The sequence below is a fragment of the Camellia sinensis genome, chromosome 5 (assembly GCF_055761805.1).
Source record: "Camellia sinensis isolate YWXY chromosome 5, ASM5576180v1, whole genome shotgun sequence".
NCBI classification, from domain to species: domain Eukaryota; kingdom Viridiplantae; phylum Streptophyta; class Magnoliopsida; order Ericales; family Theaceae; genus Camellia; species Camellia sinensis.
In genome coordinates, this window is record NC_138965.1 from 154,394,317 (window position 1) to 154,407,294 (window position 12,978).

Consider the following 12,978-nt stretch of genomic DNA (forward strand, 5'->3'; position numbering starts at 1 on the left):
CTAATTAATGAAATGTTCCAACGGTGTGAAGCAAACATAAATGATTTTACATTGTGTTAAATTGAAGAGTGGGATAATAATTTTGCTTCATCGGCAGTGTGAAGCAAACATAAATGAAAAGGAAGCATGACTATATAATCAATCCACACAAAACACACAATCCACTCACTATTTGATATCTGATAGCAAATAAATTATGGAACATAATTTAACGAAACAAAATTAGGGCAAAAAAATTAGGAAAACTTTATTTAATTAAAATATGATAAAGACGTAGAGTAAAATTATTTATTCCATTCAAATTTGATAGTTTGTGAGAGAAAAATTAGGACAAAATTATTTATTCTATTATTTGGGCCAACTATACTTGTATATGTTTTAATTTATTTTTTTCAATTGGGCCTAATCACATATGTGATTAAATGTTTTTTTTCATTGAGCCCAACTGAAGTTTTCGGAACCCTTTAGATTGACCCTAAATCAACAAAAATACATTGGGTCTATTTAAATTTTGAATATACTACTAATAAATTTGAAGACCCTTTCGTTTGGGGTTGTTTGGAGTCTCTTAAATAAGTGTACTTTTTGTCTTTTTAGACTAAAAAGTTGAGGAAAAAAATATAGATGTTTGGGTTAACTTTTTGATTTTTTATAAAAAAATGTGTATTAAAAAATTGTATAAAGAAGTGTGTAGGAGAAGATTGTGTAGGAGGCCGTACGGACTGGCAGTGGAGTAGACTGGTGGAGTACATGAGAAATTATTTTCTCCTTCTTGAGCTTTGATTGGATGGTCTTGTTTGGCACGTGAGGCCTACCACGGGTCCCATTTTTCTAATCGGAACCGTTCAATGTGTACAACTCGTCGAGTACTATATGTTTGTAAAAAATCACGTTGATTGGATATCGATAGCTATCTGATCGTGTTAGTATTTTTTTGTTAACTGTTAACTATAACACCATCCATTTTTATACAATTTTGATTTGATAATGTAGTTAGCGATATTCGATAGATGTGATTTTTTAGAGGCATATAGTAATAGACGAGTTCTACATATTGAATGATTCAAATTATCAAAACGGGACCCATAGTGAGCCCCACGGGCCGAACTTTATCATCCAATTTAGTTTGGGGCACACATGGAAATTTTTTTTTTCTTTTCTTTGACTGAGTAGTTCATCACGTCAGTGGCCGAAAATTGATTTGAATGAATATTTGTATATTGTTTTTTTAAAATTTTCTTTTTTATGAATAATGATAATTTTTTAATTTTTTTAATAACTTTTTAACTTTTTAAAAGATTGACAAACCAGCCCTAAATTTTAGAGCTTAAAACACAAGCCTTAGCTCAAGACTGAGTTTGCTAGGTGTGTGAGAGGTTTTATTCACAAGTTCTAGCCGTCTGAGTTAATGGCTCTAACTTTCTAATTTTTAAGTAAAGTTAGGGATCAAGAATTCCAACAAAAAAATATTTAAAGTTAGTTTGTGATTCAGATTTAACTTTTATATAATGAGATCAATAATTAAAATGTGTCTGAATTACACATTGACTTCTTCTATTTTTTTTTGGGATAAATTATACTGACATTCCCGGAGGTTTACGTTTATTATAGATTTCCCCCTTACTTTTTAAAAATTACATCTCCCTTCCTGAGATTTAAAGTTTCATTACAAATTTCCCTCTCAGCAATTTAATTTTTTTAAATATCAATTTCGCCCTCACTGGGTAAATTACATTGATACCCCTTACATTTTAGAAATTACAATCCCCTCTCTAAGGTTTAAAGTAACATTACCAATTGTCCCCTCGGGTAGTATTAGTTAGAAAAAAAAAAAAATTCATTGAAAAAAAAAATTAATTCGAAAAAAAAATTTGTTAGTAAAATTTTTAAATTTTTGTTTAAAAACCAATGTAAACTCATTTTTTGAATTTGCGTTTTTTTCTCAAATTTACAAACTGAGACAACCATTTATAAATCAAAAAAATTATCAAACAAGTTTTTATGACAGTTTTTAAAATTTTTGTAAATATAAATTGAAAACTGAAAACGAAATGATTATCAAATAGGCTTCAGATGGTAAAAATATCGTAAAATTAATAAATAATTAAATAAGTTACCAACGTAAGAAATGATTTATCAAAAGATTCTTAGACTATATATGGTTTGATTTTTAGAATTTTTTTAAAAAAATTAAAAATTAATTTGGTTAAGAAATAAAAAATAAAAATAATTATCATTTTTATATAATATTTATCTTTAGAGTAGCTAGAAATAATTTTTTACAAATTAAATTGAAACAGCCATACGTATGTATATAATTTGCCCAAAAATTAAAATGATAATTATTTGTTACCCTTAAATGATAATTATTTTTTATTTCTTAACCAAATTAATCTTTAATTTTTATAAAAAAATTCTAAAAATCAAACCATACATAGCCTAAGAATCTTTTGATAAGTCATTTCTTACGTTGATAACTTATTTAATTATTTGTTATTTTTACGACATTTTTACCCTCTGAGTCCTATTTGGTAACTATTTCATTTTCAACTTTTAATTTATATTTCCAAAAATTTTAAAAACTGTCATAAAAACTTGTTTGATAATTTTTTTTGGTTTATAAATTGTTGTCTCAATTTGTAAATTTGAGAAAAAAATGTAAATTTATAAAATGAGTTTACATTGGTTTTTAAATAGAAATTTTAAAATTTTACTAACAAAATTTTTTTCAAATTAATTTTTTTTTCAATGAATTTTTTTTCCAACTAATACTAACTGAGGGGGAAGTTGGTAATGCTACTTTAAACCTTAGGGAGGGGATTGTAATTTCTAAAATGTGAGGGGTGTCAATGTAATTTACCCAGTGAGGGAAAAATTGGTATTTAAAAAAATTAAATTGTTGAGGAGGAGAATTTGTAATGAAACTTTAAACCTCAGGGAGATAGATGTAATTTCCAAAAGGTGAGGGGGAAACTGTAATAAATATGAACCGCAAGGGGTGTCAGTGTACTTTATCCTTTTTTTTTTTTTACATTATATGATTTTTGGTCCCTAACATTATCGATGCTTATAAGATCATTTTCCTTTCTTACATATGATAATATATATATGAATAATGCTTGGGACCCCCTCACCCCCCTTTGCCACGTGGCGGGTGGTGATTGGGGGAACAGGAAAAAAAAGAAAAAGAAAAAAAAAAGGTAACCAATGAGAGAGAGAGGGGGTCAAAGGGGGTGGGAGAAAAAGGGGGATGAATCATTGTTGTATATATATACATGATATACTTAATTTGGTGTAAACACAACTGTATTTTTATTTTAAGATAAACACGAGAGAAATTAATCCTACCCAATAACAAAAGACTAAGCCTCCGTTTGGGAAGTGGGTTGGCTTTTTGGCTTTTTGGCTATTTTAGCCTGGGCTATTTTAGCCTGGTTTGGGAAGGGCTTTTTGACTTTTTGGCTTTTTTAGTTTTTTTTGTGAGAGAGGATTGTAATGATTATGGGTTGGATTTGATGTTTTGTTTTTTGTGGCTAAAATAACCTATTTTGTTTTTTGTGGCTATTTTAGCCCCAAACCAAGTTCCCAAACAAAGGCTAAATATATGAAATCAATGCACCTATTATAATTAACTCACACACGTTGGAGTTTCAATTGTCTCTATAAAACTTCTGCAAATCACACGCACTTAAAAAAGGAGAGAAAAAAAAAAAAAATACACATGCATTATGTCATGACAATTTCTAGTATAAGTCTTCACAACAGAGAAGTTATAATTTTTTTTTCTACCAACAGAGAAGTTATAATACTAAAATCACAATATCAATCATATACTTTACTACACATGCCATGAAAGGAAATATAATAAAAATATTGTCAACAAGAATATAAGTGGTTGTAGTGGGCAACAATATAAGTGGTCCTTGTGTATATGTCACATTCACACTTATTTTGTACAAATTTTTAGGACTTGACTTATCAAGGAAAAGGCTTCAGACCCCCAGTCACTGGGGGTCGTGTGTGAATGGTCCAAAAAGAAAAAAAATTATTTTTTTATTTTTTATTTTTTTATGTTTTCCGTCAATCCTATGCTGCCACGTCATTGGGGTGCGACCCCACTGGGGGTCGGAAGCACGGCTCAACTTATCAATAACCAAGCCTGTTGGTCAAAACTTTGTAATTGACTTGAAGATTAGTAATCTAAATTTTCTCACCTGTGTATGAGTCTTATTTTTCATATATTTATTTGGAATTTATATCTATCACTTTAAAGGTTTCTTTTTATAATTATGTGTTAAATTTGTTTCCATTATAATTATAATTGATTGAGTTTCATTGTAATATCATATATTAATAATAATAGATGTAAAAAAAAATAAAAAATAAAAATAAAAACCCCCTTACAAATGAGACAAGCAATTCCATTACTCCAATTATGTTGTGGCTTTGTAATATTGCAATAGGAGCTTTTAAAAAAAAAAAAAAATTAGAACAAATTATAACCTTAGTTTATTTTTCCCCATTCCTAGCCATCAAATTTTGGAAACAAATTATATCAGTAGTTCTTGTACTTTATTTTTTTCTTTAAAATTTATTTATTTCAATTTAGTCTATATAATTTCAGTTGACTCGAGATTTTGCCTTTGAATTTTTTTTTTTTTTTTTTACCTCAATTTTGTTTGATTGTTAATTGGAGTTACAACTTTTGACAAAAATTACGCACCTGAATGACATGTTTTTTGGGGGCAAAATTATAAATTTGTCCATATCGCTATTTAACTCCGTGAGGGTCTGTTTTTTTTAGAGGTAGAATAGAAGGGATTGTTAGTGAGGGGATTGCTAAGGAGGGATTAAAAAAAATTGTATTTGTTTGATAACCAGCTGACTAGTAATAGTTCATGTTTGTTTTGAGAGATAAGAGTGAGATTAATTATGTAAAATTCCACAAATACCCTTTGCATTTTTATCAAATTTAGGCTTATACCAACAAAGAATAAATAAATTTTTATTCAATGTTATTCTATATATATATATATATATATATTAAATATTAAAGAATTCTACGATCAAATTTTTTTTCTCAATGTTATTTTTTATTTTTTATTGCAAATATTAAAGAATCCTGCTATAAATAAAATTTTACTCAATTATTTGTGTTTAATATTACATGAGCCATATTATGAGCCTCATTCCTAGTATTATAACAAATTTAGCAATAAACATAAGGGTAAAATAGTCGTTTAACCCATAGTTCCAATGGATTCATTTTTGAATACTACCTTCTCTAGGCCACTACTAGTTCCCTCATCCAAGGCCTTTCATAGTCCATGAGACTCTTATATTGTGTTTGGTTGGGGGATTTAGAAAAGGAAAAGAAAAATGTGTGTAAAATGTAGGTATATTTTATTCACATTTCACATTCCTTTTCTATTTCTCTTTCCAAGTCCTTTCCCAAATCCCCAACCAAACACAGCATTAATCCCATGGCCACTTTCCAAAACAAACACAATTTTTTGAATCCCACCTCACTATAGTCTCAATCCTATCCTCCAACTCTAGAAACAAAAGGGACTTGAGTTGACTCACTAAATAACATTATATTTTGATGGGTAAATTACAAATACATGCCCTGAGATTTGCTTAAAATGTGGATTGTCTCCAGTGGTTTGGAAAATTACAAATACCTCATTATTATAATTTTTTTATTTAACATAATTAATTAAAAAAATCTAATTTTTAACTATCACTACAAAAAAAATCACTTTTAGCGACTAAAATATTGGTCGCCAATTGTCTGTTTTGGTCGCCAATTACATTTTGTGACCAAAAATTTTGGTCGTTACGTTTGTCGCCAAAACCTTGTCGGGAAAGTTTTGCTGACCAAAAAGCCTTTGGTCACCAAAAAGCAAGTCTTTAGTGACCAAAATTTTGGTTGCCAATAATCAATTATGTTTATTTAAAATTATACATTTACTGACCAATGTTTTAGTTGCCAATAGTCAAGGAATCGCTGACCAACACCTTTAGTAGCCAAAAGTTTCAAACGTGAAAAAAAAAAAAAATTTGTTGTAGAACAATTTGATCCGCTCTTGCGGAGACTTGAACTACCAAACCTCCCACACCATAAACCTTATGCACTACACTCTTCCCATTATATCTCTATAGCACCACATGACTATGTATGTGACATATATTATTCATATAATACATACACTCATATTAATACAAAAGTATTATTTTATTACATAATTTATGTAAAATAAACTATTTAGTAGTTAAATAAAAATAAAAATTAGCTTTTAGTGACCAAAATAATTTTAGTCGCTAAAAATGATCAGTTTTGGCGATTAAACTTATTTTTTTGTCGCCAATTATAGACTTTTGGCTACTCAAATTTTTTTAGTCACCAAAAAGCTTTACTTTTGGTACTAAAATTTTTTTAGTCGGTAAAACTTATATAATCAGAGACCAAACTCATTTTTAGTCGCCAATTGTAGACTTTTAGCTATTAAATTTTTTTAGTCGCCAAAAAGCTTTACTTTGAGCTACTAAAATTTTTTTAGTCACTAAAACCCATATAATCAGCGACCAAACTTATTTTTAGTCGCCAATTGTAGACTTTTGGCTACTAAAGTTGTTTAGTTGCCAAAAAACTTTACTTTTGTGGCTACTAATGCTATTTTAGTCGCTGAAAGCTATACTTTTAGCTACCAAATTTTTTTTAGTTGGGAAATTTGGTCGCTGAATGTGCTTTTTCTTGTAGGCCCCGTTTGTTTTCAGAGGTAGAATGGAGGGGATTGATAGTGAGGGGATTAAGTAAAATTGTGTTTGTTTTGATGATAGTTATTAGTGTAGGGATTATTAAATTATTTTTATATAAAATAATAAAACAAATAAAAAAATAAAAAAACATTAAACATTAATGTTTTAAAAAAAATGTCCAACATGTAAAAAATTTTAAAAAAATAAAAATAAAATAAAAAATTTCCAGAAAAAAATAAAACAAATAAAATAATGATTTTTACTTAACAAAAAAATAAAAAATTAAACATTAATGTTCAAAAAAAAAAAATACCCGACATGTAAAAAATAAAATAAAAATAAAAAATTTCTAGGCCGCCGGACTATTTTTCTAATACCAAGTCCTGGACGCCCATCCGAATCCCCTTGAGGAGGCCCATCCTAATCCGGAACTCACTATCAATTCCTTCCACATCTCTCAAAACAAACACAATATTAGTGAAACCATCTCACTATCAATCCCAATCTCCCTTCTAACTCTCAAAACAAACGGAGCCATAGTATATTCAACTATACAATAATAAAATCATCTGAATTATCACATTCAGTCGATTGCAAATAGCTATGATTGGGTCAATTTAATGAGTCCAGATCCTCTATAGTGTTTTCCTGCAGTGGATCCTGCTATGGTTCCAAACGACGTCGTTTCGGCACATTTTTTTTTTCTTCTTCAGCTTATCGCTCTGACACTCCATTCCCAAATCTGAGACCCAAATTAGAGAGGGACCACAAGGACGACAGAGAAGAAGAAGGAAGGAAGATGAAGGGGAATCACCAGCATCACCAACGAGACCCTTTGCCTCCTTATCTCGTCGGAAAACTCTCATGCTACCATTGCCGCCGTCACAGCCGCCAAAGCCTCTGAAAAAAATGGGCTTCATCTTCTTCTTGCATTTATGTTTCGTTTTGATTACAATGTTGTTACTATGATTTCAATCTAGGGTTTCTTTGCACAAGGAAGAGAGATATGGCACCTCCACAATATAAAAAACCCAATCTCCTCTTGCAAGTTGGTTTAGATGCATGAACAATCAAAATGGAAACAAAAGGTAAAATCAATTTCTAAAACTATGAAACCCAGAAATTGAAAAAGCCAATTCTTCGTTAGTTTGCGTTTTCATTAAAAGAAATTGGTGTTTTACCAAGTGAAATTGATGGGTTGAGTTTAATTTGTGTTTAGAAAGTGGTTTGTTGCAGACTCATGGTGAGAAATTGTGATTGATTGGAGCAATAGAGAGTTATGATATAAATATATATATATATAGTGGTAGCTCAGATTTCTGCCATAGAGAAATATTGGGATTTACATCTCTTACCCATTACTAGTTCAAAACCTTCAAGTATAGGATTACATTCAACATCTTCATCCTCTCCTTGTCTTCCTTCGTTAGCTTCCGAACCCAAACCCAGATTCGATTAAAAGAAAGAATAAAGAGTGTAGTGAAAAAGATGAACAGAGTGATTGTCACAGAGCAAAGAAATCAAAAGTAGAAATCAGATTTTTGTCAATCAAAATCAGATTTGGGTTGTTTTCTTGATTCAAAACCCGAAGAGGAGCTGGAAAAAAGAACAAGTGTTAAGTGTTAGAGAAACACCATTTCTTGAGTCAAAATCAGATTTCTTGGGTCTCAGATTTGGGAATGAAGTGTTAGAGAGAGAAGCTGTAAAAAAAAATAAAAAAAATTCTAAAATGGCGTCGTTTTGACATCACAAGAGGAACTATTGCAGGAAAACATTGCAGAGGATCTGGACTCCAATTTAATGGCCTATGACTTCTAATGGGCCCACATGGTCCAGCGTGACCAACCCGCCAACGGAGCTATTTGACCCGCTGTCGGGTTCAGTCAGTGGAAGTTGTGGGATCAAGTCATGGATTCTGGCCGGGCTAAGCCCAAAAAATATGGTGCTTGGTATGCCGTTTTACGGATATGCATGGAAACTTGTGAATGCTAATAACCATGGGTTTAAGGCCCCATCTAGTGGTCCAGTTGGATCGGGTGATGGGTCAATGGGTTATAAGCAGATCAAGGCCTTCACAACCTAGAACTAGGCCACAACTGTGTACAATTCTAGTGCTGTTTCGGAATATTGTTATTCTGGAACAACATGGGTAGGATATGATGATATCCAGAGTATCACAGCCAAGGTTTCATATGCTAAGCAACATGGATTGCTAGGGTACTTTGCTTGGCATGTTGGTGTTGACAACAATTGGGCCCTTTCACAACAAGGTTTGTCTGAATCCATCCCAACCATTCATGCATTTTTTAAGTTTACTAGAAAATTGTGTAATTTAGATTTGATCAACAATGTTACATACTTAGAAATTTTAATTAAAAAATAATTAAAATTTTAAAATGTTCAAATCGTATTAATTCTGAATGTAATCCATATCACATTGTGTTTAATATCTCATTTTGTCAATACATTGATAAAATAATTTAAAGTGGGATCCATTAAAACAATGCATTCATCATACATCAAGTGGTATTTAGAATTCAATATTTAAATTGAAAATATATTATACATAAAAACATACAAAATGATGTGATAGTGCCATTTTTGCAATTTCAAGCTATAATAATGGATGTTTTTATTTTGAAATGAAAAGGATCACATAAAATCACATAATTATATATAATGTTTTGTATAAAAATTTTGTTTATTAGTCATCTAAATTTGGTCAACATTGTATTATTGTTGACCCTTAGGCTTAGGAAAGAAAATAACCAAGTTCATTCACTGCACACTTATTCACTACAAGAAAAAACACTTTTGGCGACTAAATTTTTAGTCGCCAAAAGTCCTTTTTTAGTCACCAAATGTAGAATTTTCACTTTCCCCGACTAAATATTTTAGTCGCCGCTGTGGTCGCCAATACATGGTCGCGAATTCCTTTGGCGACTAAAGATTTGTTAGTCGGCAATACATATGTCTTCGGCGACCAAAGAATTAGTCGCCAATAGTCAATTTCATTTTGGGAAATTATACATTTAGCGACTAAACTTTTAGTCGCCAATACTGAATTTTTTTTTTATTATTTATACATTTGCCGACTAAACTTTTCGTCGCCAATTCCCTATCTTTCGGCGACCACAGACTTTAGTCGCCAAAAGTATTTTTCAGAAAAAAAAAAAATTTGCCTCTGCTTTTCCCAACCCTCAACCTTTACCAACACTCTATCCCCACTACGCCGCTAATACATTCTGTAAATATTAATGCAAAATATATTATTTATATACTCTATTGACCGGAATTAATACAAAGTTATATATATATATATATAATTATTTTTATTTAATATATTTTATGTAAAAAATTAATTATTTACTAAAAAAATTAGGAATGCACTTTTGGCGACTAAATCTAAATTTTAGTCGCCAATTCTATATTTTTTGGCTACTAATTTGTATTCTGTCGCTAAAAGAATTAAATCCCGCCTAAGGATAGCACTTTTGGCGACTAAACTGAATTTTAGTCGCCAAAACCTCTACTTTGGGAGACTAAAGTGCAATTTAGTCGGCAATTCTTGACCTTTCAGCGACCAAACAGATTTTAGTCAGCAAAACAGCTATAATCGGCGACTAAGCTGTTTTTTAGTCGCCAAAACCATCACTTTTGGCTACTAAATTATTTTAGTCGCCAAAAACCGTCACTTTTGGTTACTAAACAACCTGTAGTCGCTAAAAACCCTACATTCGGCGACTAAACTGCCTTTTAGTCGCTAAAACCATTATATTCGGCGACTAAACTCTTTTAGTCGGCAAAACTGATCAACTTTGGCGACTAATTCCATTTTAGTCGCCAAAAACCGTACTTTTCGCGACGAAAAATGATATTTTAGTCGCCGATTGTGCTTTTTGTTGTAGTGATTACAGCAACAAAACAAGCTTTTAATAGTTTCCATGGTGTTAGTCGAAGCTTTGAAGTATGGAAAAATGCTATGCACCTCAAATAAATTATCAAATTTTTTATTAAACTTCTCACATGGGTGTGGAACTCACACACATGAATTGTGTGAATCTCACACACCTATGTGAGAGATTTGGTGAAAAATTTGATAATTTATTTAGAATCTCTACCATAACTCGTAAGTATGGCCTTTTTATTTTAATAATTTTTTACCCTTCTTTTGGTTTTAGTTTTGATTTTTAATGTTGTGCTTTCTATTCTCATTTCAGCCAAACAAACTTGGGGGACATGAAGCATATTCCTATCAGATATGCATATATTCTCACCAAGGATTAATTAAAATAAAAAGGGGTTAAATAAAGTCTTAACTTTGAAATCTAAATAAGAGGTATTGTTAAATAAAATTAATGATTTATGATTATATTTGTTTACCCCTTTTTTCATTTTTATATTCATGGTTCAAATTTAATAATTTCATTTGTATTTTGTAGTATTAAACACAAACCACCATAGTTTATCCATGCATTTAACATATAACAAGTGAGTGATTTCGTTCTATTAGGCTATATATTGCACCTGGGCATTACGTATATATCTTCATCATTGTGCTTAGGGTAATTAATGGAACGGGCTGGGCTTATCTAACTCGTAACTATTATTCTCACGTCCTATATATATTAATGAATTTTTCGAGTTTTGACCAGTCAATAGATTGATATAAGTCGGGCTTATTTAAAAAAATTAGAACCACCCGTAAGTCGAAATCTTACGGGCCAAAATTAAATTAAACCGTGTTATGCATTTTTTGTTAGACTTATATTATTAAATTCTACATGTTTATTTCTTTTTTAATAATTCATATGATCAAATTAATTAATACTATTAAAACAATCAAATTAAAAGTATAAATTCACCAAATTAACAAAAAGTTGAGAGTTAGGAAGATATCAGCCACGGGTCATTGTTAAATTCAACTTTAACAAATTGTATTTTTTAAAAGTACAATTTTAAGGAAAATATAAGTTGTCAAATGTTTTTTTTTTTAATTTTTTATAATAAATGAAACAATATTGATTTTAAGTTATCAGTATTATTTTTTTGGATAATATATATATATATATATATTTTTGACGGGATAATTTGAGTCGGGCTAATGGGATGGTAGGGTTTAATTTATCTATGCGGGTTTGTACAGGCTGGGTTCATGAATGGGCTCGGATTTCAAACATTTGTCCAAAGTCCTGAATCACCTTTTATGGGATGGGACGGACTGAATAGTCAAGCAGGTTAGAAGGCGCCATGGAACGGTTGGACGGGTTAGATAATATCAGATTTTTTGCCCGTGGACCATTTGATGACCCCTAATTGTGCTTTTTTGTAATCTCTTTATCGTTTTTTGAATATTTTTCAAAATCAAAATCCTAAAACCGCTGCTCATGTTCCTCCATGGAACAATAGACATATTAGAGAGACAGTTGAAGCAAATCTATTAACTTAATAGTAGATGGAATTGCTGGTGTATTGTAATATTGTACAACAATTATCAAAATAAACACAAAAAAGTACAGGGAATTTTTTTTTTAGGGTCTTGATATTAAGATTTTATAAGATAAAGGATATACAATATTTTCATAATAGTTAAGATCCCTTAACATTTTACAAAGAAAATTGACTTAGATAAATTTTGCCTGACTTAGAGAAATTTCACATCAACTCAGAGAAATTTTGAAATTTCTCTGTGAAATCAGAGAATTTTCAGTGTGAAAATTAAAATTTCTTTGAGTCGGGGTTGAAAATTCTCTGTGTCAGGCAAAATTTCTCTAAGTTAAATTTTTTATGTGAAAATGTTGAGGGACCTTAGCTAATAAAAAAAAAAAACATCTTGGACCTCTCATATTACACAAAGTTGGAGAGTGATATTTCACTAATTTTCCCAAAAGTAAATTAATGAACAAAAAGGCATATTTTCACACTCACTTTTATTAATATAACTAGTTAAAGCATAAACATAAATTCAACCAAAACATGGTTGTAATTCAATTTGCGTATAACTAATCAATATATTCTTACATCATCCTATAAAAATCTAGTTTTAGTGTTTATCAATTTTAAAATCAACGCTGTTGGGTAGCTCGAAATCTCTTTGACCCGACTAGCTCAAATTCCAAAACGACATCGTTTTGGCCAATTTTTTTTCACTTTTCTTTTCTCTCTAAAATAAAGAGGCGAGAGAAGAAAGAGAAAAGAAGAGAGAAGAGGGGGAAA